At 42.4% G+C, this 13127-nt stretch overlaps 2 long non-coding RNA genes across 3 annotated transcripts; both read right to left on the bottom strand.

Moving 5' to 3' along the window:
• Nucleotides 1-567: 567 nt before the first annotated feature.
• Nucleotides 568-7776, bottom strand: LOC118172002. Of its 2 annotated transcripts, none has more exons than XR_004753516.1 (3): nt 7650-7776; nt 2510-5321; nt 568-1691 (listed from the first exon to the last, which is right to left on the bottom strand). It is a non-coding gene; the product is annotated as an uncharacterized LOC118172002 (long non-coding RNA). The 2 variants fall into 2 exon arrangements; XR_004753515.1 differs by lacking the exon at nt 7650-7776 and adding an exon at nt 5600-5968.
• A 2132-nt stretch (nt 7777-9908) lies between these two features.
• Nucleotides 9909-11916, bottom strand: LOC118172003. Its single transcript, XR_004753517.1, has 2 exons — nt 11812-11916; nt 9909-10192 (listed from the first exon to the last, which is right to left on the bottom strand). It is a non-coding gene; the product is annotated as an uncharacterized LOC118172003 (long non-coding RNA).
• Between the last annotated feature and the right edge of the window lie 1211 nt (nt 11917-13127).

Genomic DNA, 13127 nt, shown 5'->3' with positions numbered 1-13127 from the left:
AACAAAGTGGTTTAAAAAGCAGTTTAAATTGAAAAGCTTTCCATTTTCTCCTTTTTAATTCTTCAGGTATTCCTAAGTGATATTTTACTCAGGCAAAGAACAGTTAATTTCAATCATCGCTTGCCTCCTTGAGAATTTTACACCATGATGCAATTTCACTTCGTTCTTTATCGTGGAACTCAACTGCCCTCCACTGGATGAGAAAGGCAAAAGCAGGTTTCCTTTTCACTGAAAAATAATAATAATAATAATGGGAAAAAAAAAAAAAAAAAAAAAAAAAAAAAAGTACAAACTTGGGGTGTACTTTGTTCATTTTGTTTGTTCTCCTGCATCTCCCCAGCACAAAGAGTCCCCGGGGTTAGCGCGACTGGAGTTAACAATTCTGAGAAAATACAGTTGCCAAGAAAATAATTTTCACTGTGTCTTGGCCAAGTGGCCGTAATGATGACTGTCGTTTAACCACAACATTTAAATCCAATATTTCTTCCTAGCGTTATGGAAGGAAAGAGGGAGAGAGAAGGAAACTATTTTGGGGGGAATGGGTAGTGGTCTCAGTTTAATCCACTTCATTGCAGTTTGTGGTCCTGAGAGCATGGGCTCTTGTACTAAAAAGCACACAAGAGTCTCCTTTGACATGCTTATGTGAAGGCTAATGTTCTGAAAAACTCATTGAAGTTTAAATAAATAAAGTAAAATCTCTAAGTGTTGACTGCAATAGCCCTAGCAGCAGCAGCAAACAGGATGGCTCCAGCCAAAGATCTTGTCCATCTGCCCGACATTTTGATGCCTCAGCTGACTTGAATTAGGAGAAAATAACTTGGAAGGTTTTACAGTCCATCCAGCCCCAAGTTAAGGGAGTCCTCTGAAGCAGCAGCTCACATCGTGTAAGCCCATGCAGGGAGCTCCTGGTTATGCTCTTGGTGGCTTTATTAGAAACACAGCGGTGCATCTGGGCGGTACGAAAACCATCCGGGGAGAGTTACAACACCTGACCTCTTTTTGCAAGGAGCAGAAATATTTGGGTGCAAGGGGGAAAATAAAAATAATAAAAAAAGCAGCTGAGTGCTTCACCATTCCTCATACCTAACGTCACCATGCCCTCTACCCCCAAACACGCACACCTCCCATGCACCACATGTTGGAGTGAACTTTTGCTCCTCAGAAAATGGGACAACACATTTTCCCATGCAGGCAGATGAAGTTTCCCTCCAATTTCTGCAGCTTGGAGCTGAAGACTACCGTGTTCGATAAGGTTTAAGATCTCTGGTGCCTTGAGATGTAGCTTTTTGCTGCTAGTGGGACCTTTGATGGCTGAACTACACAGCACTAATCTGATTGCTGCTCCTCATCACACTCAGGGAAAGCAGAGCTGGAAAGTTGGGTAGAAATCTCTTTTACTGCCTTCCCTGCTGAAGGAGACTGTTTTGTGCTTTCCTAGCTTTCTGCAAACGCCTCAGTCCTTGTGTAGAAAAAACCTACCAAGGTAGAGGTTTAGTTTGCCTGGTGAAGGACTGCAGGATTTGACCTGTGGAAGAGTGTGCGAAGTCCTTGCAGTTTTGATTTTGAGTTTAAGCTTTGGCCTGGAATAACAATGATTGTGAGGGAAGCAATAGGTTATGAGCTGGGTGAAATGATACCTGCTTCTTGCCAGAAAAGCTAACTGGATTCAAGCAACCTCTGTCTTCATTTTCCTTTAAAGAAATAAATAAAGATATTCAAACTTCCCATATGAACTGCAATAATGAAAATAATGTGCGCATTAATTTGTACGGGGGTCAGTGAGTCTCCCCAGCTCAACGGTTTTCAAACAGAGTGCATAGTAAGCCCATAAAACATTTATTTTTCATAATTTATGAAGCATTACATATTGTGAGTCCACAATGCCAGCTGACGTAATATGCAATAAATTTGAAATAACAAAACATTTCTCATGTATTTTCCTCCTGATGTGACAATGTGGGACATAAATTTAAAAGAAAGTTGCCTTAGAAGACAAAGGCAAGGCAAAAGAAAAGAATGCTCTTAAATCAATAAATTTCCTATTCCACCAATCACTTACTGAGCTGTTACCCTGCTCATGGCTGCAGCACTCGTCTTTTTGAAGCCCCTTGCCACCGCGGCTTCAAAGCCAGAGCAAGAGGCTGCCAGGGCGAGTAGCAGTCCTGCTCCGAGCTGAGCACTGTGAGCTGCAGGGCTGGCAGCAGCATCATAGAATGATTATGTCCAGGCCCTCCTCTGCTGACCAAGAGCAATCTCCCTGCGTGTTCTGGGCATGGCTGGAGCAGTCCTGCGCTGGGAAAATCTCTTACTGAGGGCTGGCGGGGGGGGGAGCAGAAAACAATAGTGCATAAAGGTAATTGTCCTCCGAAGCAAGTATCACCCCCTTATTCCTAGGGAGAGGAGCAGTGAGGATCTTTGCACTTTTGAAGATAACTTTCTGGTGGTCATTCGGTATGCATGCAAATATGTAACTCTAGGATTATAATACAGAACACTGAGTAAAACTCACCTATGTGGCTCTGAAAGCCAGCTGATAAATTCTCATATTACAGAAGATGTGTTGCAGGCTGAAGATTGAGACACACAGATGTCTGTTAAATTGTCAAACGACGTCCACCAAGGAGCAAGGATCTGGTGCTCTGCACTGTTTGTTTTTGTTTGGTCTTGTTTTCTTCTTTGCAGCACACCAAAACAAGCTTTGCTTGAACAAAAAGCAAGGAAGGGAAAAATTGTGGAAGTTACTTGACTGCAGAACAGCAGAGAAGAGCAGAGAGTAAAGCAGTTCAGGGTCTTTTTCTAAGCTCACTACTCTAACTGTCCTTATAAATAAACACAAAAATATGTATAGATAACATAAAGTGTGTTTTGCAATGAAATAATGACCTTTTAAAAATAAATAAATAGAATAAAATAAAATTAGTGTCATTATTTAAAGGGTTTTATCAAACTTTACATCAGAAGACCAAATGGGAAGGAAAAAAATAAATCTGTGTGAACAAATCTCATCAGAAGTGACATGAAGTTCAGCATCTTAGAGGCTGGTTCTCCTTGGGCAGACACAGCACATCCACCGCAGCTGTGCGTGCAGGGACATCTACTGGCAGAACAGCCAGAGCCGGTCCTTTCCCTTGCTGAGTGCAAAAACTCCAGCTTTGCATGAAAAATGATCAGTATCAGTGGCAGCAGCAGGTTTTGCCTAATCCAGTAGGAGGAAGACATGCAGGAAAGGGAGCAAATGAGACTGGCTTGTCCCAAGGGTAAAATTAAATTTCAGATCTCAGGGTGAGGTGTCCTTAGCTGAGCAACCCTGGCAGCAAAACTGTTCCAGGAGCACGAGGACCATTAGAACTATTGCCTGTGGAGCTGATAGAGAAAGATGCTAGGCACTTTCTGAACCTCCACATTTTTAACATTCCCCCTACCCTCACTCCTGCTGATTTGGCCCTGTGCACATAGGGATCAAGTATGAGGTATGGACCCAGCCCACCACCAAGGTCTCCTGCAGTAGCAGTGGGCACAGCAATGAGATCTGTATGTTCTTCTTTCCCTCTTCTCCAGCAGCAGAAACCTCGGGCAAGCAGCCGAAACATTGTCAGAAGTAAAAGGCTTCTTGCCTCCTCTCTGCCCTTTAATAAAACCACAGGAGACAAGACATATTTAATCCCTACTGGAAAAGATATGTACAGTGAACTGATTAGATAGAGCAGGAACCAGGCTGACCCTAACATTTGAAACACTGTCTACCATTCTCCAGACAGGATGAGGATCACAAGCCAGGCAGGTGGAGAGCGAGAGGCTACTTAGAAGTGTTTGTTTTTCTCATCTCCAAATCAAGATGAATTTCTCAACTCCTTGTAAGAGTCCTGGTTCTCTAACTCATAAATGGAAAGAAGTGAGCTTCTTCCCCCCTCCTTGTCTTCTCTCTCCACATACTGTTTTCTGCCTTCAGGGTATCTGTTCTATACTTCCAAAAAATCCATCTGGTTATTTTACTGTAACACACTTAACAGAACTGTAAAATCATAGGGAAAAAAAGAAAAAAAAAAAAAAAATGAAAAGGACCTCCGGGGGTTTCTAGGCCAACCTCCGCTTGAAGCAGCATTAACATCAACACTAGATCAGGTTGGTGATGGTTTTGTGTAGATGATCCCTGAAAGTCACCAGGCAGAGAAATCCCACCACTTCCCTGAAAGACACGTCCTAGTTCTGTACTGCACTCTGGGTGAAGAAGTTTAGTTCTAGTTTTAAACACAAGGAGAAACAAACTCATTAGTAGTTAAACACAGTACAGCATTAGACTTAGAGGAATAGTCTGGCAGACCCTTTTTATCTTCCCATACTCCTGCCTAACACTACGTGTTGGACACTAAGGCTCAGCCAGGATGGGCATAGCGCCACAGATTAATCTTCAGTGCATTTTAATGAATAGATCCTCAAAGGCTCCCTCTGTGAGCAGATGCTTTGGTACTTGACTTTCTACTTGAAGCCATACAAAAATAAATCAGTACCTTCTTAAAGTCAGCTCTGATTTTATATGACACATATGAGATGAATCCCCTACTAACCTGTCTGTTTCATCAACTAGAGATGTTAAGTTAAAAACAGCTGGCACAGCTGGGGTACAAGTAAGACCTGCTTCAGAAGGGCCTTCTGCCCTGTGACTAGCAGAACATTCTGTCTGAATAATGTAGTTTCCCTTTCTGGGAAAATAGAAATAGAACTAACCAGCAATACTCAAAGTCCAGTTTGTACCTAGATTTCAAAATTGCCCACTGGATTACTTATACTTGAGCTTCAATTCAAATTTTGTTTTCCTCCAGCACTCTCCCAGAGAAAGGCCAGAACTGGATTTCATCTGGGCTTCTATCTTTCACATCTCTATCAAGGAACATGGGAGTAAAAAGGCCAAGATGTCATGAGAGATTGGGAAGGAGAGCTGGGAAACAAAGAAACATGGAGAAGTTTTGATGGATACACTGACAAGATACAGTCCCAAGATTAGACTCCTATAAATACCTCAGACATGTGGTATCTCCAAGTCCCATCTCAGTTCCATCTACCCCAAACATACTCACCTTCCCTCTGATTATACAGGGGTTTCAAGAAATGCATTACTACAGGCTCTTCCAAAGGCAGTTGCTGAAATCCGGGCAAGTGATTCTTTAGAAGTAAACCTCTCCAAAGTCTTTCACCCAGCTGACGTTATGATGATCAGAAAATGATACATACGTGTATATTCTTACAGTTCTACACTTCATTTAAAATGTTTCACCTGCTTTTCTTTTCTCCTTTTCTTTTTTTTCCCAGTCATTACACAAAGTCTGAAAGATAAAAGAGGGAATTCATTTTGTTACTTTAAATACTTATCTCAAGCTCTCAGTTTGACTTCGTCAAATGCATGCAGTGTGCTAAAAAAAAAAATGCACAAGGGAAAAAATCCCAAGAATATAGCTAAAAGATTATATGGAAAAAAAAAAAAAAAAAAAAAAAAAAAAAAAAAGAAAACAACAGCAGATCATAGAAGTAGTAGCATCTGAAAAATGAGAAACAACAAAAAAAGCACAGAGCTATAGCATGGTAGAAGAAAAAATAAATATACCACATAATTTATTGCAGGGAGAGTTCTGAAGAAAATGTCTTGTGAAATAAATATAATGCTCATGAGGACAAGAGATCTCATTCATATCCAATCTGTCTTGTGTAAAGAACTAGGCAATAATGTTCAAGTAAGTGAGTCACTGCAAGATCTCCCAGTTCGGCTGAAGATTGCTCAATAGAAATAATAACAAGCCACAGAAAAAAGACAGTGTAAGTACAGGTGGGAAAGAGATACAAACTCAGAGCAATAAGTACATACAAAATATCGAGAGATTGCAGCACAACGTAAAGGCATGATGCATGTTCTATCTTACAGGCTACTTTTCCTTCTGTGCCTTTGTTACAGGGAGGATCTGCTGGAGAGCCTGGCCTCTCAGCCTCCCTCCCTTCATGCTTAGGATCGCACAGACACAGGCAATGAGAGCTAGAGGGTGACTGGGGTCAGGACTTTCTCTCTGAAATGTATTTGACTCTCTAATCCATTCCTCACAGTTATCCACCAAGGCTCAAGTCCCAGCAAACACCAGGAGCCACCACCAACCTGTTGAAGGAGGAGGGGAACCCATGCCAAGTTCTCTCCAAGGGATGGTGGCTCAGGCATTAAGGGCTTAACATGAATGGCACAGATTTACCAAGCAGTAGCTACACCTAATACTTAGTGTGTGCCCACATAGTCCTCCAGAGGCAGGCTCAGGGTTTGAAACCATACCCAAACAGGGCCAGGAGCACCCATCACCATGCAAAAGGCTAAGTAGCCACATCAGCAGAGCTCTCCATCCAGACCAGTGTACCCTTGAGAGATGCTGTCTTAGGGGTGCAGGAGCAGCATGGCACAGCTCCTGAGCTGAGACAGCCCAAGCATGGTGTGCTGGCAGGTGGGCCTGGGGTCACTGGCCAGCAATGGTGCTGCCCTGCGGGCACGGTAATGCCACCCACTTGCAAAGCGGCACAAGCTGCCTGTCAGCGGGGCCGCATTCAGCCTGCCTACACACAGGGGCTCTTGCACAGTGCCTACAGAAGGTGTCTGGGCACCTTGTGCAGTCAGAGGAGAAAAACACATCTTCAGCAAGTGATTCATCACTCTCTAAAATCTGAGCCTTGTGGGAGCATTTCGACTTACCCAAGTTCATTTCCTCCAAAAATGCAGCAAAATAAGCTTTTATTTTTTTTCATTAACTGCTTCTCACCAGTCCTTCAAAAATATTTGAAGGGAAGAAAGAAAAAAAGAGGAGGAATTGCATATGGTTGATGCAAAGCTGCTCTGGCCATGGGCTTTAAGCTTTGGCAGGGGCAAGGTGGGAAAGGAGAGAAGATTAACGGGATGGCAGTAGGATCTGCTGATGATTGCATCTGAACAGAGCTTTTTCCAGTCCAGGATTACAGGTCTAAAGCAGGAATCTCCTTGTGACTGCTGTTTTCAGCTGCTGCAAATGTTTGTACAGCCAAGCTAGGATGCAGTAGGAAGACTGTTTTGTCTGTTCTTGCTTCCTCCTCTTTGTCCGTTACTGGAACTGAGGCAGCACGGAGACAGCAGCAGAAGTAATGCAAAAACCAGCTGTGGGGAGAGGGTAGAGAGTACGCAGGGGATGGGACTGGGTGGATGGGGATAGGGCATCATCCTGCAGCTGTCTGACACCTGCAAAGAAACCATCCTCACCCTTGGCAAAGGGATGAAGAACGTGTCCCAACTCAGGATGCCGGCTGGCCCAGCACACCCAAGAACTCCAGGTATCAGGCTGAATTATCAACTTAAAGATTAAGGTTTTATAACCAAGAGTGTTTCAAGAAGGGAAAAAAAAAAAAAAAAAAAAAAACAGTTATCAACTCATTTGAAAAACATCTTCTCTGCATGGTTGTCCTTTTTCAATCTAAATTTGGAGTTTTGACTAATTTGATTTTTCTCAGGGTATAAGGGTGGGAGGGTATTTTTGTAGAAGGTAACGTATATCTGAAGTGATACAGATTGGTGCTAGAGCCAAGATGATGTTATGATGTCAGAACTGTGAGGGGAAAGACTGAGATATAGAAAACAACAACAACACCTAGGCGACCTGAGCAAGGTTAGAGCATGAGTCAGCCACGGAGGCAGGCAGGGAACCCACTTCTGCTCTCCAAGTCACAACGCCTGTGCCTGGATTTCACTAGCTGCAAAAAAACATCACCAACAAGGAGTCTGGAGAGGAAAAAAAAAAAAAAAAAAACAAACAAAAAAAAAACACTTTTTTTTCACAAACAACATTTGTTGAAGTAGTTCAAACTGCTACTATGGAAAATTTTGCCATGGACTGTATGTGCAAAGAGCACAGTGGATGATAAATAACAGGCAATGGAAACATTGCCTGTAGGTGTGACCGTGTCTGTTTTAATTGAAGGGATGCTCTTCAGTGGGGCTCCCATGGCCAGCTGAATGAGTCAGCTTGGGGCTGTGCCTGCTCAGTAGCACAGGCTGCTGTGGCCAGTGTGAGTACAGCAAGTAAATGTGGTGATGGCAATTAAATAGACACACCAATGGCCCTGAAGCACTTGCTAGCAAGGAAATGTGTTTGCAGCTCTGCATCAGTATGCACGAAACTACCTAAGCTTCAGATTTTTCAAATACAATTAATGTGTCTTTCATTTCATAACTCTGTAAGATCTCCTAGCCTGTTCTTCAGCCATTGCAAATGTTCCCCTGGCAGGGGATAAATTACTCTGCTCTGTACACGAATTTTGCCTGGTCTTATTCTTTTACGCTTTCAAAACTAGGGGACATATCTTCAATTGCTGTGAATTGGAATATCTCAGCTGAAGTCAATAGAACTATGAAAGCTAACATGATATTCAAGAAATTATTTCAAGACATTAAACTTAACAGTCTGGCTCTTGAAATCATGGAATTAAATGAGAGAGAATCGAACAAGACCTCACAAATGTTTAAAAGAGATGTTTCTGACTTCTATTTATAACAAAAATCCCAAGAGCACCTTGCACAAGTAATCTGAATGTGGACTGAAGATTCCAAAAACATGGGGAGAGGGGGAGCAGCAATTTTTAGCATCTTGATTTTTTCAGACTGGCTTCCTGCTGTTTGAACGCTCTGTGATGACAATACAAACAGTAGCTCATTTCTCAATCAAATTCCACCCACATCAGTATGTCACATTTGTGCATGATGAGCAGGAAAGGGGTGGTTATGGGGTGTTATATACCCCAGGGCATGCATACACACAAGAGTCAGGTACGGCAAGCCCCTTTTCAAGCCTTTTTGTCTTCACTCGTGTCCTCGACACAGGGCTGGATCAGCAGGGAAGGAGGTCACCAAGTCCTCTGTGCCAATACCATACATACCAAACTTTCTCCACATCCTCCAAATCTTTAAAAAAATCAAAAGCAAAGATTTATACACATATATTTGATAATACTTGATGATATGGCTCTGAAATAAATCCAGTAGCAATGATATTTTCAGTCTCGGCACAAGGTGAAGTGAACCAGAGTGCCCTGATGTCCCCGAGCCACCCAGGGCAACCACTGGAGCTGAGCTTCAAGACCCAGCTCCCCTCATTCAGCCACTGTACTGTGATTTTTCAGGGCATAATTGCCACATCAGTAACGATGAGACGATTTTACATGACTGAGAGACTGCTCTAAGTGCCCAGCTTGCAAGTCACATCTCACCTGCAGGAACTTAAAGACTATATGGACATTTGATTTCATGATTCATTTAAAGTGATCCAAAATGCTGCTTTGAAGCTCCCCTCCCCTCTTTGCACCTGATGGCTGCACAGTGAGCAGAATTATCCTCAGCACGTCACAATCCAGTGGACAGAGATGGTTTGTAAAAGCTGATAAGCCTTGTTAGGGTTGGCAACTTTGCATGAACTTCAGTGATAAATACTGCATTTGTGAAATGCCAAATACTGCTGGAATGTTGGCGTGAGCACGACAGAGATTACTGCTAATGTGGGAGCGTGTAGGTACACTGTGCAGTAAATTACAGCCGATATGCATCTACTTGCTGTGAAAAATGTTGGGTTTTTGAGCCAGTGGTATTTCCTATGGCACAGTAAACAGGGATCTAATAGAGCTAACAACTTGGATTTGAATTAACGAAGCAAGAATGATGTGATGAGACTTCTGCATGACTACTGAGGGAAGCTGTTGTCAATATTTGTTCATGGCTCTCACTCATGCTTTACCTGCTCTGGTGAGGGTGTGCGTTTATGGACACATCCAGCCAATGGCTAATGACTAGAGAGCCTCCTTTTCGCTCAGTTTTAACAAAGAGATGACAAGTCCAGTTACTAGCAAACTTTTGATTTTTTTTTTCCCCTTAATTGATTAAAAGCAATTTCAGAGTGATGTCCTGCATGCAGATGAAAGCAAAGCTCGATGTTCTGAAGTGCTAAACTTCTCTGTTGTGACCCGTGTGATTGAGATCAAGGAGAATTTTGTCTGTAGTAATTAACATGAGACATAACTGTGAATGGGAACTTGCTGTTTTCAGTGACAATGTTGTCTTCTGCTTCAGGGCGAGACGCCCAGGGCCGAGATCCTGGGGAGCTCCACTTTGCTTCAGTTTGGCTTTTAACAGGTTGGGAGCTCTGTCTCTCACCTGATGGAGAAGAGAAGACGTCAGCCTCACGCAGGAGCACGGCACCTCTGAACACAACTTGCTCCATCTTGTGAGATACTGGGCTAAGGGAAAACATTCATTGCCCAGAAAAAGAAGAATACTGGTGGCTAGATTAAAGGTATTTCATGAGCACTGCCTTTCATGCTGACAGCTCCGCTATAATCATTCCCAGCGTACCACTCTGCCTCTGTCGGTATTCATCTGTTGCCAATTGCCTTGTAGTTACTTGGTGAGAGTGTTAGTTGGGGACTCTTCTTTTGTTCCTTGGTTTTACAGCCCTCAAACACAAGGGATCCTGTGACTGGGATCTTGAATGCTTTGAGACACATAATAAATCATTGTTAGCTTTCCAATACCTGAAGTATGCTTTGCAGTATCCTGAAGCCTGCATAGCAAAAAGATTACTGATATTAGCTAATTTGCTATTGAGTGGCTTTCATGCAATAGACCCTGGAGATTTTGCCCTTCTTTTTTTTTCATTTTATGATTTTTGTTTTGTTTTTATTATTATTTTGTTGTTGTTGTTGTTTAATTACAGAATGGAAATGTACTGGATTTAATCACCAAACTGACCAAGCCATAGAAATGGACTGAACTGGGCTAAGGCTGCTTTATCAGTGTGTAGGACTTGCACTACTATCTATGCTACATCCATTCTGTGCAAAGCATTTGCATCTTCAGACATATCATTTTGTCTTTGCTCACCAGATTCAAATTTTCTACACAAACTACTCTGCATGAATGCAGCAATCTCCACCTTGTTCATATTCCCTTTCTTCTGGCTCATGCCTGGTGCATAGTGTACAGCTCCTGAGATCCTGCCCCTAGCTAACACTAACACCAGCCTCTGCAGAGCTGTGCAGGACAAGAGGTGTCTCCTCCTTGCCCTTCCCCATTTAAAACTTCATCATCACCAGTACCAAAATAACAATGCAATCAAAAAACACTGAAAGATGTTCTTGCTGGTAGCAGATGACCTCCAAGCTCAAAAAAAAAAATCCACAGCACCCCTTTCTCCTGCTACTTCCCTACAGCCTCACCCACGGTGCCCATCAAACAATTACTCACAAACCCCATCTGTCAACAGTGGGGTCTGCAGTTCATGGAATCTGCCTGGCCATGGTGTTGGATTACAGAGGCTCTCTGTAAACAGAGGTACTGTGAATGACTCCTCTCTTACAAATTGCACAGGGAAAACGAAGGCTACAGGAGTGAGTGACATAACTGTAAGACAACAATTACAAAGGCTCTTCTTTCACTTACCCTGACACTTTCCAATGAAGCTAGAGTTTCACACGCTGTGCCAGGGCTGATCAAAGCTCCTTGTGCATTTTTTTTTTCTTGCTTATTTGCTAGGTATCCTTGATGATAAGCAAATTTGCATCAGGGTGGCTTAATGCCTCACAGTCTTATATGCTGTGAAGTCCAAACATTCCTCCTCCAGCAGAAGGTGCTTATATTGATACTTAATGTGAAGCGTGAATAAATACAAACTCTGTTTTACTGTTGTTGTTTTGTTTTAACATATTCTCAATTTAATGCCCTCCGTGCATTTCCTTATCCCACCCTCACCCCCCAAAAAACAAAATGAATAGTACTTCAAGGCTCACCAGCACAAAAATGTTGGGAAAAATCTTGCCTCTGCCTTGCAGTGTATCTGGTCACATCCTCTTGAGGTAGCACTTCTGTATTTCAGTCCTATCCGTGGAAAGCAAAGGTCACAGTTAGACTAAGTGTCCAGATGTCAAAATAAAGGTACCACATTTGTTTAATGGCAGTTGGAGTCCAGAGACATAATTGGGATCCAATGATGGTTTTGGTTGGTCATACATTCCATCTACTTGTTGTGTTTTCTATCTAAACACTTCAGAGTCTGCCACCGTGCTGGGGGCTGATAGCTGTGTGTAACAAATAAGGAAAGAATAGAGAACATGGTAACAAGAAATTGTGTTGGCTTCATGCATAATGCCCTAACAACTTATTTTGCTCACACGGAAAAGATATGAGACTTTTGTAAAGTAGAAGTCAGCACCACCAAGGGCTTAATTATATAATGAAACATTCTCAAAGCCCTCACATTAGCTCACTGATGCTTAGTGGAAAAGGCATTACCTAGCAACAGTCACTAACAAATCACAGGAAAAATAATAGAGATTATATGCTACATCATTCTACAGAGTCAAAACTGGTAGCAAGGTGTGCTTGCCCTTTCAGCTCATGTGCAAAAAAATCTATTGTTTACAGGTGTGAGGGGGAACGGATGCACTTCAGAGAAAGACAAGCCAGCTAATCTTTCATTAAAAATTGATCTTTAAAAGATGCCCAAAGATACTGAGGCTTGTTAATCTGGCCAGAGACAGCAGACTGCAGCGCAGGTATGATATGAGAAAAATGACCTCTTTTATTTTTTCCTCAGAGAAATTATTCCTCATGTGTCATCCATTCTCAGGTACTTAATTAGAAGGACGAGCTGCTGGTTTAAGAGCTGGCCAGGAGTTCTGCTTTGAGCTGCCCAACACCAATGCCCTGTGTGTGGCTCGAGCAAGTTCCATCGGAGAAGTCTGGCAATACCTTGAGCACCTTTGCTGCATGGTGCCTCTGCATTCATTTCCCCCTTACTTTTGTGCACTACAGTAGCAGAAACTCTTAGAAACTGTAGTGCAAAAGACCACACCAGCATTTAAGACAGTTATTAAAACCAGCCCCATATTGAAATGCATCTAGCAAAGAGAGAGAGAGATGGGTTTTATTCCGAATTATGCTTTGTTAACAAGTTGTTAGCTAAGTTCTCACTCCAGAATATTTAGAGCCAGCTAAATAATATGTGTCAAATCATTGATCTGACAAGTTTCACAACTTTTTTTTTTCCACTTTAAATTTCAAATATCTATTCAAAAAATAGCATGTTTGGTTT

This window comes from Oxyura jamaicensis, chromosome 10, assembly GCF_011077185.1.
Source record: "Oxyura jamaicensis isolate SHBP4307 breed ruddy duck chromosome 10, BPBGC_Ojam_1.0, whole genome shotgun sequence".
Lineage (NCBI taxonomy): Eukaryota > Metazoa > Chordata > Aves > Anseriformes > Anatidae > Oxyura > Oxyura jamaicensis.
Note: the sequence above shows the minus strand (reverse complement) of the source record. Positions and strands in the feature narration are given on the sequence as shown.